The sequence below is a fragment of the Phycodurus eques genome, chromosome 13 (genome assembly GCF_024500275.1).
Source record: "Phycodurus eques isolate BA_2022a chromosome 13, UOR_Pequ_1.1, whole genome shotgun sequence".
Lineage (NCBI taxonomy): Eukaryota > Metazoa > Chordata > Actinopteri > Syngnathiformes > Syngnathidae > Phycodurus > Phycodurus eques.
In genome coordinates, this window is record NC_084537.1 from 15,244,997 (window position 1) to 15,257,138 (window position 12,142).

The 12,142-nt window shown below is 42.0% G+C and overlaps 1 protein-coding gene and 1 long non-coding RNA gene across 15 annotated transcripts in view; one reads left to right on the forward strand and one right to left on the reverse strand.

The window, feature by feature from the left end:
* mbnl1 (muscleblind-like splicing regulator 1) overlaps positions 1-7,409 on the reverse strand; it is a 67,716-nt gene extending 60,307 nt beyond the window's left edge. For 2 of the 14 annotated variants that reach the window (XM_061693398.1, XM_061693391.1), the window contains exon 1: positions 1,284-1,689. The gene's annotated coding sequence lies outside the window, so the exon portion shown is untranslated. Of the gene's footprint in view, positions 1-270; positions 597-1,283; positions 1,698-7,149 lie in introns of those variants that run through there. The other 12 variants (XM_061693400.1, XM_061693397.1, XM_061693402.1 and 9 more) reach the window with 8 other exon arrangements.
* Positions 620-11,901, forward strand: LOC133411269 (uncharacterized). Its single transcript, XR_009769646.1, has 3 exons — positions 620-822; positions 2,245-2,352; positions 10,751-11,901. It is a non-coding gene; the product is annotated as an uncharacterized LOC133411269 (long non-coding RNA).
* The last annotated feature ends 241 nt before the right edge of the window (positions 11,902-12,142 follow it).

Below are 12,142 nucleotides of genomic sequence, written 5' to 3' on the forward strand. Positions count from 1 at the left end.
AGCAGGGCAAAGGTACTGAGCAAGGGGGGACAAAGGGGAGGAGAATAAAAAGATTATTTTTTAAGCTTCAGAAGATCCACTGATCTTATCATGACTTTAGCAGAATCCCATGCTGATAAAATTTAGACCATTTCTGAGTTAGGGCAATTTTGAAAAAAGGCAAGACCCTTCAAGGGCTGATTACACTCATATGATCCACACAGAAGAATATTTCTGAGCGAGGTACGGTAATCTCAGACTTGAAAACAAAGCCTAAAAAGAACTACTTACTTTCAATTCAGTTTAACCATTGAGAAGTGCATTCCCTCCATTTGCTTGTTTTTCTTCTCCTTCTTGCCCCCGTTTCTTTTGCTCAACTTTGTCCTTCTCTTGGTAACTCCCCCTCCGCCAGACACATGCAAACACTCACTGAGACACACACACGCAGGCACAGACGGAGTCACCCTCTCATTGATACACACACACACACACACACACACACACACAAGCACACACATGCGCTCTCTCTCTCTCTCTCTCTCGCTCTCTCTCTCTCTCTCTCGCTCGCCCTCTCTCCTCCCGCAACCCGGAATGCTTGGCAAGATTCTACTGTACTGAAATACTGTGCTTACCATATAAGGTAGCAGCAGTCACATGTCACATATAATTCACATGCGGCAGGCGGTAGTTTGCGGTGCACACACACATTGAAAAACACACGCGCGCAAAATCATGCTTCCCCTTTTGGGCTGACGCAGCAATGGAGGGAAGAGGCAGAAGGGAATCAAATGTTACCATTCCTCCTCGTCATAACCACGCTACGCAGGACAACTCCAAAGAGTGGTGAGTCAGACAGGGGGAACGAGAGCCGAGTGGGTGATCTATTGATTATCTTCACTGCTTCCTGGATCAAGAACGGCCCTCAGCACACTTGCACGCGCGCACATACACACGTCAGAAAATCTCCTCGTGAACTAGCCTGAGGAAATGGCTATTGTGACTGACCGCTTAGAGGGAAGAGTGTTTCTTCCTGCGTGCGTGAGTGTGTGTCAGTGCCAATGGCTATAAAACAAGCGGTAACAGACAGACGTTAACCCTTTGGCACACATGCTGGATACACAGAGCAATCATGGCACACATACTGGATACACAAAGCAATCACTAAGGACAACAATCCCCATATTGTGACTTATGCTCCAATGCACAGACGCCCACTTTGGATAGTCAAGGCTGCAGCAACCACAGGAGGAAAGATCGAGCTAAACCGCTGAGGCCGGGAGGAGGGTTACAAAGCGAGTTCTTACCTTTCACATTGCTCTCCCGATAATGTGTGAGTGCTTCCGCGTGTCGACTGACTATGTTTGCGCGTGTGTTCAGACAGGCTGCGACAGCAGACCCCCAGGCACCGGCTGGACCATTCTCAGGCAGGCAGGCAGGCAGAGCACAGCACGGCAGAGCCACTGGCAGAGGAGAGGCAAGCGGGTGAATCAGCAGCGAATGAGTAGAGGAGCTGTGCAGAGCCCAGCACCACAGCGAGAGGGAGGGAGAGAGGGAGTGAAGGAAAAGAGGGAGGTGGAGTGTGCGTCTGCAGTTGCGTGTGCACGTTGCAGCGTTGGCTCTGTACGCCAGTGTCTCCCCACCGCTGCCTCTTCGAGTGGCTGAACTAACTGCAGAGACGGGAGAGTTGGGCTGACTTTCTCCCCAGCCTCTGGATCATCTGTCTGCTGGCCGAGGAAAGTGGTGCGAATGTGTGGGTGGGGGGAGGAGGGGCAGTAGCAACAACTGTGGAGGAGGACAGAGATTAGGGAGGAGGCAGAAGCTCCCAGGACACAGCAGATGATGCAGTCCCCTCATATTCCTTCGATTCCTTTCTGCAGGCGGATAACAACCCTTCCCAGCAGCCCCCTTTATAACAGCAACATGGCTATTGCCTACCCATTCAGAGCTGGAAGTAAATAGGGAAGAGGGGGAAAGACGCTAGACTTCAGAAAATATAGCTAAGAGATAAAGGGGATACAAGAACATGAGTAACAGGAGGCCAATAAAAGCAGAGGAAGATGAGGCAGAGTGAGGAAGCACATCAATTGGAATACGAAATTTGTACAATCCAGACAGGAAAGGATAAGGCAAACACAGGCAAAACAAGGATTATGAAGAACAGCAGCACTCCGACTACTGCTTAAAACTCGCTTGCAAAATCAATAAGTATCAATGATCTCAAAGTCAACACTTATTTACTTCAATATTTTGTTCCCTTGAATCCAGACAAACTGAAATGGAATTGAAAATCACCTACTGGCAACTGACATCCTAGATAAGATCAAAAAATTACAACCCAACCTGATGATCTGCAAGATACCCGAACATTCAAAGGTTTGTGGTAACACAGTCAATTTCATGTTTTCCATAGATACGGACTGTTGTATATACAGTAAAAGTCGATTGACTAAACATGTTTTGTAATTGACTATGAAATGATGTACTGACTGAACATTTTCCCAGCAACGGTGGGATGGAGGGTGGGGGGTCACTTATTGAACATTTTGCCCAAAAATACCAGTCAGTATATTTTTCATTATTGGGCCTGCCTTGAACCAAACCTGGGGGGAGGGGCAAAGCACAGTGTTGGGGGGCATAGCACAGTGTTGGGGGGCCACTGCCCCACCGAAGAGCCATTTCTCCCACATCAACAATCACAAGCGTCTGGATGTGCAGTCTTGTTAATCTATGATGTCATGCATAGGAGCTAATGCTCTACCTGTAGCCTTGTCGGTCACCAGTCATCAGTAACTAGCCAGCATGAACTAAACACTGAACTCCTTCAGTAGATAGGAAGGTCTGCACTTTACCATCAACACTTTGTTCATCAAGCAGTATTTTCTCCATAACCTGAACGTCTCATCCATCTTGTTATCGAGAGACTGGACAATGGCTAGCAACAGGCTAGTTAGTGGCGGTCATCTAGCTATAGCACTTAGCTCCGAATGTAGCTTGTATCTCTTGCACATGTCAGTCACCATCTTGTTTATGTTTGTCACAGGCTCCTTCATCAACTCGCCAGATAATCCTCAGAAGTGTAGCTTCATGCATGCATCGCACCACACTACCACTAAGAGGCCAAGGTGCGCACAGCAGGAACAGTAGACATTTTCCACCCCGACTGTCTAACATGAAATCAGACTGAAATGTTCCTGTTTTAGGTCAATTAGGATTATTTCTATTTGCTAAATATATATATATATATATATATATATATATATATATATATTATGTTTATTTCTATTTTTATATTATTACTCTACTTCTTGCCAATTTATTTTTTGGTTGTTCATTTAAATATTAAAAGTTGAGTTTTGGTAGTTATATGTATCAGATCGGCACTCGGGATCAGCAGATACTTAAAATCAAAGACTCGAACTCGGACGCAAAAAAATAAAATAAAAATGTGATCGGGACATCCCTACTTCTAAGGACATTATAGCTACGATTGTAGCTATAATGTCCCATGACCATAGTGAAGATAAGCGGTACAGAAAATGGATGTATGGATGGATATCCAAAACTTCCATTAGCAAAACAAACAAATAATAAACCCATGCCAATGAAAACCTAACCTAAACCTCCTTGATGGATGTAATATCGGGGTAAAAAAAAAAAGCAACTGGGAAGACTCACAAAATGGGAGTGCAGAGAAATGGACAAATGTAATGAAAATGTATGGACAGAATCATTGAATTTTGGCTTCTGTCTGATGTTCTGCTTTGGCATTAAACCCTGCAACACACCAACTCACATCCAGAAAACTACACAAAATAAAGTTACAATGAAAATTGTACATTCAGAGGAACATTGTCAATCTCTCACTGGAATAGAAAAGCTTTCACAAGAAATGCAAACTGTTGCAGTTTAATTTCCGGCCCGCAACACCATTACAAAAAGGCTAACACAGACTTAACAAACCCTCGTACAAGGTGTTACTTTTTTTTAGATGGCTTGGCTTTGGCAGTTGTCTAACCTCAACTGAGTGCCATTCTAGTGTTGCAAGTGCATTAAAATATTTCATCTAAAACACACCAAATCTTTCAATGTGTCTGTGTCTGTCCGTTCCCTCCCAATGTGAAAGTGTTTCTAATTCTACACAGCTTAAACACAAAGCTTGTGATAAGTCATGTCTAATTTACACAGTGTGCCCTTAAGCACGGTGTTACAAGCTGCAGTCACAGCTGCAACACTACCTTCCAGAATGTGGCTGCAATGCGCTTGCACACCATAACAACAGCTTGTTTAATACACAGGAAGACAGACACATTTATGTGATTAAGATTGGGAACAGTCAACGTAATGGAGATAACATCACAATGCTGCCAAAATCTGGGCCCCGCAAGAACTGATGTGGAATTTCCCCTCTGCTGCTAAAGCCAAGCATAGGCAAGATCTCTTCCGATACAGCCTTCTTTTCCCATCCTTCCAAATGATTATCATGGAGTGGTTACAGTAGCCGAGTTGACCTGTCTATCCCCACTTTGGAATACATCTTTATTACCTAATCCACGTCTCCTCCCCAAGAACCACAAGCACTTGTATTTGTCACAGCCATAGCATTGTCCAATCGAAAGTGTGATCCAAGTTTGCAGATGCCAGATGGGTAGCTACTTAAGAAATGTTTCCTTTTGGGAGAGTATCTGCTCCAATGTACACTACAATAGAAACCAGTTCTTTGTTTGTTGGCTTTCATCTGTTAAAAACAGCCATGTTTGATCCTGTTTTCTTCTCTGACAAGATAATGATGCGATCCTCTCCCAGGATTAATTGACATTTTCTTACTTCTACTATTTCAAGCACCTGAAAGCTATGGTAAATTTGATAACAAGACAAATATACTAATTCTCAAATTAATAAATTACATTTGCACAACTGATTAATTAAATATAATTAATTAATTACTGGTTTATTTTTTTCCCTCCATCCATTTTCTGTATCACTTATCCACACTAGGGTTGCGGGTGTGCCAGAGCCTATCCAAGCTGGCTTTGGGCGAGAGGCGGGGTACACCCTGAAATGGTAGCCCAGAAACTTGTTGATTTTTTTAATTGCAATTTACAGTGGTACAAAAAAAAACTACTACCGGTACTACTATTACTACAATTATGACTACTGCTGCTACTACTGCTATTATTAATCCATCCATCCATTTTCCGTACCGCTTATCCTCACTAGGGTCGCGGGCGTGCTGGCGCCAATCTCAGCTAACTCTGGGCGAGAGGCGGGGTACATCCTAGGCTGGTCGCCAGCCAATTGCAGGGTACATATAAACAAATAAGCATTCCCACTCACATTCACACCTATGGGCAATTTAGAGTCTTCAATTACTTACCATGCATGCTTTTGGGATGTGGGAGGAAACCAGAGTACCCGGAGAAAAACCACACAGGCATGGGGAAAACATGAAAACGCCATAGAGGCGAGGGCGGATTTGAACCTGGGTCCTCTGAGCTAACTAGTCGTCCACCGTGCCGCCCTACTACTACTACTACTATGACTAATAATAATAATAATAATAAATGAAAATAATAAAACAAATTTCTAGTAATAATGATAGTAAAAGGAAAAACAATAAGCATATAATAAAATAATAGCAATTATATATATTACATATACTGCACATAAAACAATACATCAACTCTTTCAGTCAATTAAAATATGTAAATAAAGTTCAGCTTATCAATCTATTTTTAAAAATAAGCACTTGAAATATCGCTGCTCTCCAAGGCTTTGTGAACACAAAAGAACATTTGAAAAAATGGGGGTTAAACAAAGAATTCACACACATTAACCAAAGTGAACACTAACTAACTGAAAACAGGAAGTGGCATTTGCGTGTAACTGCAAAATGGAGTTCAAGGGGATTTCCGCCAACTGGACACAACAAGGCTGTTAAGTTTCAACAGTTTGAATGATCAGTGTTTGATGGCAAGATAATAAACAGATGGAATGCTTCCTTAAGAGAAGACAAGGAGGTTGTAGGTTGCTTGGTCACATTAACCCCTTTACAAATCGACTCTTAACTTTTTTCAGTTGTCAAAACGTATATTTCCACTTTCTCTCCTTCCCGGATGAGACGAAATTTCCACTTTCAACTGTCCTATAATGTCAAGAGCTCTGCTATTTCCCAACCTTCTGCAAATGCCACTGGCTGGCTAATGTGAACTCTCACTCTCCTGAAGAAATGTCCCCGATCCTTGGTGTGCCAACCTCTGACCGCTCATCTATCACTAAGCCGCAAATACACATTAGGCTTCCATTACAGAGCATCACGGTGACACAAAAGCAATGGAGCACACAGCCTGCCTGCCTGCAGAAAGGCCAACAGCTGGGAGCAGCAATCAAACTAACTCATTTAACTAGAATTTGTTTTTGTGGCAGTGGAATCAAAAAGCGAAATAACGCTAGCCGGGGTCATTTCCTGATTGTGTTACGTTATATATTAGGACCGAGCGAGTCTTATGCTATGTAAACAACCATCCTATAAATACAGCACACATTTGTAAAAGTGTACAAGAAAACTAAGACAAGTTATAAATATGTGGCTGCTGAAAACCCAACGTGGAGACTGAGGAGTTGAGCAGTTTTTATGCTTCATAATTTGTGGTTTTCTCTAAATTTATTTTCCACATAGAGAGGGGCGGGGGAGGCAGGTGTAATTCAAGCAAGCTGTCAAGTTTGAAATACAGAGTGAGGAAATAGCACGCTGCTTCGTCCTCTTCTGGTACTGGAAAGAATGTGTGAGTGCATGTCTGTGTCCGCGCCTCCCTACACAAGCTGGAAGCTTATCTTGCAGATAAAAAGGAATCGAATAGAAACACCCTTTCCGAAGAGGCCTTTCACTTGGGCTTCTAGGAGGTTCTCTGTCTAGATACAGCGTGACATATGACTGCAAGTACAAAAATATAAAACAAACTCTCCTTATCCCAGATAAAGCCTTAAATACACTTCACCAATTGGACTGGACAACATTGTATGAAGAGCAACCGAGTTCACAAGTAAACCTTGCCAAGTTAAAATAAATAAATAAATAAATAAAACAAAAAGCCGGAAAACATAACTAATCAAAAGTGATTAATTACAAACTTAAATCAGCAGAGATTAACAGAGTGCTTACAGTGATCTTACCTGTGTGTGTCTGGTGCTGAAGTGCCACTCGGACAGACAAAGCACTTTAAGCAAAGGTCACGCTGACGCAACGCACCACACCATGAAGGAACATTTTCGCTTCCCCCATCCGCTACTTCACTCACTCACCCCTCTTGCTCACTCACAATAGTGCCTTCTGCTTAGCAACGGCCATACTGCAAGTGTGGTCAGGTTTACAGCGAACCATCACTGCGCAACATCAAGTCTCCATGACAACCGCGCCTTTATCTCATTTGCATCCTCTGCTTGCATTATGTGATTCAAAATATGGTCACCTTGTTATTTAGCTCTCTCTGTGTCCCTTTTTTATTTTTTACTTCCTCTTCCTCTTCACTTTCACAGCTGTGTGCTATGGTTGTAATGCACACTGTGTCCACATATACTGACATGCAGCTCTTAAATCAACAAATTACTGTAACTCATTGACTACTGTTTGTATTCGTCCAGTGGAATCCAACGGTTTACTGCCACCAACCGATTCTTTTCGGCATGTACGTTTTTTTCAATGTGTGAATGACGGTCTCCCACAGCTTGTCTGAAATTCAGGTTCATAAAATACTGTAATGACAAACAGTAACCCTGTAAATTGTGGTGTTGCGTCACTTTGGATTTGAGATCAGCACAGCTTTTGAGTCGAAGATGAAGATTTAGGGGGTGTATCACGCCGTGTCACGTCGATTATAAGGGAGAGAAATGCCAACACGTTGGAAGTTTGACAAGTTTAGACACCTCACACTTGAACAGAGTATGTATATTTTAAGTTATGTGTCACGGTAGGTAGTAGAAAGTGTGTGTCGCGATTGTGAGAAAAGATGACGCAGTTCGTGGAGTTAATGACGAACGGCATATAAAAAAAGCCAGTGATGTTAAACTCGAGTCATGCGGTGCATCAGCGTCGCTCACAGGTGCAGTTCATAGTTGTACATCTGTAAATAAATTACTATTTTGACATCATTGAGGTACCAGAAAAGCAAAAAAATATTAGCGTCTAAGTCACTGTTCTGCTTGACGTTTCTTTTGACAAAAAGCTTGTTTTCTCCGCTTGGTGGTCAGAAACCGGTGTTTTTGGTGAAACCAACTCATGTTCTAGGGAAGCTATCAAAAGCTCTTTCTCAGTCTTTTTTTCTTTTTCTGTTTTATAGTTTAAGGTGTCCCAAGGCATCTAAAAACAGCTAGCAACATGGGGAACTCTGAAAATGGCTGGCACTGAATGAGTTAATCATGAGGTCATGGACCAAATCTTCCTAAGACATCTAAAAAATTAAATACTTTGAAGTTTGTAGGATCAGTTTGTCAATCTGTGTGTACAAAGGACTATAAATCAAATACCTTACACCTTGAAAAGACATTTTGAGCCGGGCCTTCCCTCAGGTCCAACATCAGTGATCTTTGACCAAAGGGTTCCCTAGTTGTTGTGGCTTCAAAAGGGAAAACCAATTTCGATGAAAAGGCTAGGTGTCCCAATACTTTAGTGCTCACTGATATGTTTGCATTCTTGCTGCTAGTGTGTGTGGAAAGAGGAAGTGGAGAGAATGAGAGCAGTTTGCACGGTGCAAAGATAGAGGTAAATCAGGAAGTCGTCGCTATTCAGAGCTAAAAAGAAAAAGGATGTGATAACACCCTCAGAGCAGGCAGGTTTCAACTCACCACCTTTAGTTAGTCTTCAGTCAGGGCCTCCACCTATTTCTCCCTGAAGGACTGCATCTCTGGAAGTATCACAGGAATGTTGAGGCAGGCCTCTGGAGGTCTCTGGAGCGCGCACACGCCCGCAGGGCCACTCAGCAGCACTCAGCACCTGTCTACAGCTGCTAGTGCACAGAAAGAGACAGAGTCAATCATGCAGGACAGCAGAGCAAAAGAGCAGAAAAGAGAGGGGGTGGAAGGGTGGCAAATGGACAATAATGATTCATCAGCCCAGACAAGACAGTAACACAGCATAAAAGTTGCATGTTTGGTGAAACAAATGACATGACGACTGACTATTTGTGGAATGTCTACAGTAATATAATTCAAAATTCAGTTATTTTCTTTGTCATTCATTTCATGAAAGACAAAGGGTTTTCCCAAAATTGTGACATCCTTTACATATCTGACTAACTACATGTCCTAGGCCAGGGGTGGCCAACCAGTCAGAGGCTAAGAGCCACAATTTTTATTGTGTTCTTGCGAAGAACCACATCAAACACAATGGCGCACACACAGGGTGTGATCAGAGATTTCTTTCCACAAATTCTTCGTTAGCAGGGAGGGTTTTGCGTAGTCCGTTCCGAGTGTTTCCGTTCCGCATTTTCGCGCGGCGTGAACGTAAGTGCCGCAACAAGCTGGTCAAAAAGCCGCAAGCGGCTCTCGAGCCGCGGTTTGCAGCTTGACCAGGCCTGTCCTGGGCAAATGAAATTACTGTAAACAGGCTTCATGTTGAATAATAAAAGATTTAGTTAGCAAAGTTAAAACATATAGATTTTGTAACTGAGTCCGCAAAGCTTCACAAATGTTCAATAAGCGTAATAAAGTCTTACTCTTTTAATTTTTTTGTGCCATGTGCAGAACTGCTTCGCAGTTGGTGTTTTTATTGAGTTTCCTAAAAAAATGCACAGCGCACCCTTTTGACTTTTTGATATATTCTAACACACAAAATAACTTTTAATTGCTCGTGAAAAAACAAACTTACATTTTAATAAACCTTTTCAGATAATTTGAGAAATAATTTGCTTTGAGTGGATTACGAAACTATATAAAACCATCCATCCATCCATTCATTTTCTGAGCCGCTTCTCCTCACTCGGGTTGCAGGTGTGCTGGAGCCTATCCCAGCTGTCATCGGGCAGGAGGCGGGGTACACCCTGAACTGGTTTCCAGTCAATCGCAGGGAACATAGAAACAAACAACCATTCGCACTCACAGTCACGCCTACGGGCAATTTAGAGTCTCCAATTCATGTATGTTTTTGGGATGTGGGAGGAAACCGGAGTACCCGGAGAAAACCCACGCAGGCACGGGGAGAACATGCAAACTCCACACAGGCGGGGCCGGGGATTGAACCCGGGTCCTCAGAACTGTGAGGCTGAAGCTCTAACCAGTCGGCCACCGTGCCGCGGAAAAGGACCAATAAAGTATAATATTTTTTTAAACTGCAACATAAATATTAAAATATTTTAAAGTGAAAGATGTGTCTGTGAAGTATCACACCTCACACTCAGTTTTCCCACACTTTTGCAAAGAAAGCAATTGTTTTGGACGTCAACAGGTTTTTAATCATTTGAATGATGGATCCTGTATCGCTGTGGGAAGCCACAGTTGCAGCAACATCCTTATTTCCCGGATTCTGTGTAAAACACATAGGTGGATAAATGTCAAACTTTCTTTTCACTGTGCGACATTACAGTGGCATACGGCCACGTTGCTCACACAGTAAAGAACCATCATTGCACTTTCTACAGCTACAAACCTCGCAGCATTGATTATGTAGGATCTCTGGTTATATTAAAATGCTGAATTGATTGATTAGTTTCCTGTCTACTCATAATGGAGACGCGAGCTCTCAACAAGGTTTCTCAGCTCATCATCTCATCTGACTTACCAGGCAGGACTTCAGAGCCCAAGACCACCGCCCGGCCTCTCCTCCTCTGGGCTGCAGTGATGCTGGGACTCTGGGAATTGGAAGTCAATGAAACCATGCCTAATTTAGTCTTCACTCCTCCTTGAGCTGCCACGAATCAAGAGTGAGACTCTTTCCCTTTTAGGGCTCTCTGGACACTGCGATCGGCGAGTGGCACTCCTGCATTCCGATCTACGCCAAGGAGTGTTGGATGAGAAAGAAAGAGGCGACGGTCACAACTGTGATTATTTTCTAGCTGTTAAGTGTGTCAATATTCTAACAAAGTACCTATCTATAAACCTTTCAGTATCAGTTTACAACCATATTATCAACCCATTCAAGGATTTTTCCAAAAAGACTAGCATTTGGCAGTCAGGCGTCCCAGTAATTAGGTTTGATGAATAATCATGGACTCTATACTTAAAGAACCCGTTCAAACAGGCTCCCACACCATGTCATCGTTAATAGGCAGAGTACAAATGAAACTAGAGGCTGTGGGTTGGAGTCTTTTTTTCCCCTCTCCATCCTGATGTAACTAAAATGTATTATTTATATTACAATGTATTATTTATATTACAATATTATTCTAAATGACAAAACGGTAAATTTAGACATTTTTGTTTCAATGTTAGACATTTTTACATTATTTGTCAACACAGCACAAGAACTTTGAAAGTATGTAACAAAACTGTCTGTCAGTCTTATCCTCAATTCATTTGAGGCGCGTATTGCTGTAATTGAACAGCCAGTGTAATAATCACATGAAAGCAATTTAAATTGATAATCCCATGAATCCATCCAAAGTGCCTGTTTTAGGTTACAATGAGGAGATGAGCGCAAAATACCAGATTATGATGAGAAGTGTTCTTGTCTCATCAGGGAAAATAATTCAATTAAACCTCTCTCGCAGGAACATGACTGTTTTACAGAAACATATGTATAATCTTTAACTGGAAGGCAAATTCTTCAGACAATTGATAGGTGACTATAAATGATCATTTAAGGCAAACAAACCATGTAATTACTGGCATGCAATCAGCAAAGTAAAGTGACAACAACATAATTTATGCAACTTTGTACCATTTACTTTCAATCAGATATGGCAGATAAGGTTGTTGCATTTAGCCTTCAATTATTAAAATTTAGTGATGAGAATTATTTAAAATTTGACAGATTGAGTAAATCTTCTTAAATAGTTGTTTTATAATGTATAATGTATTGTTTTATAATGTGTGTATATGTGTTCAGCGCTGAAAAACACATATCTTATGATCATGTAATAAACTATGTCATAGCTTAATAATTGGCATAGCTTATTTCTGTACGTGTAATGCGTAAAACTGATGCAGAATGAAGAATGTACGCGAACAAAATCTT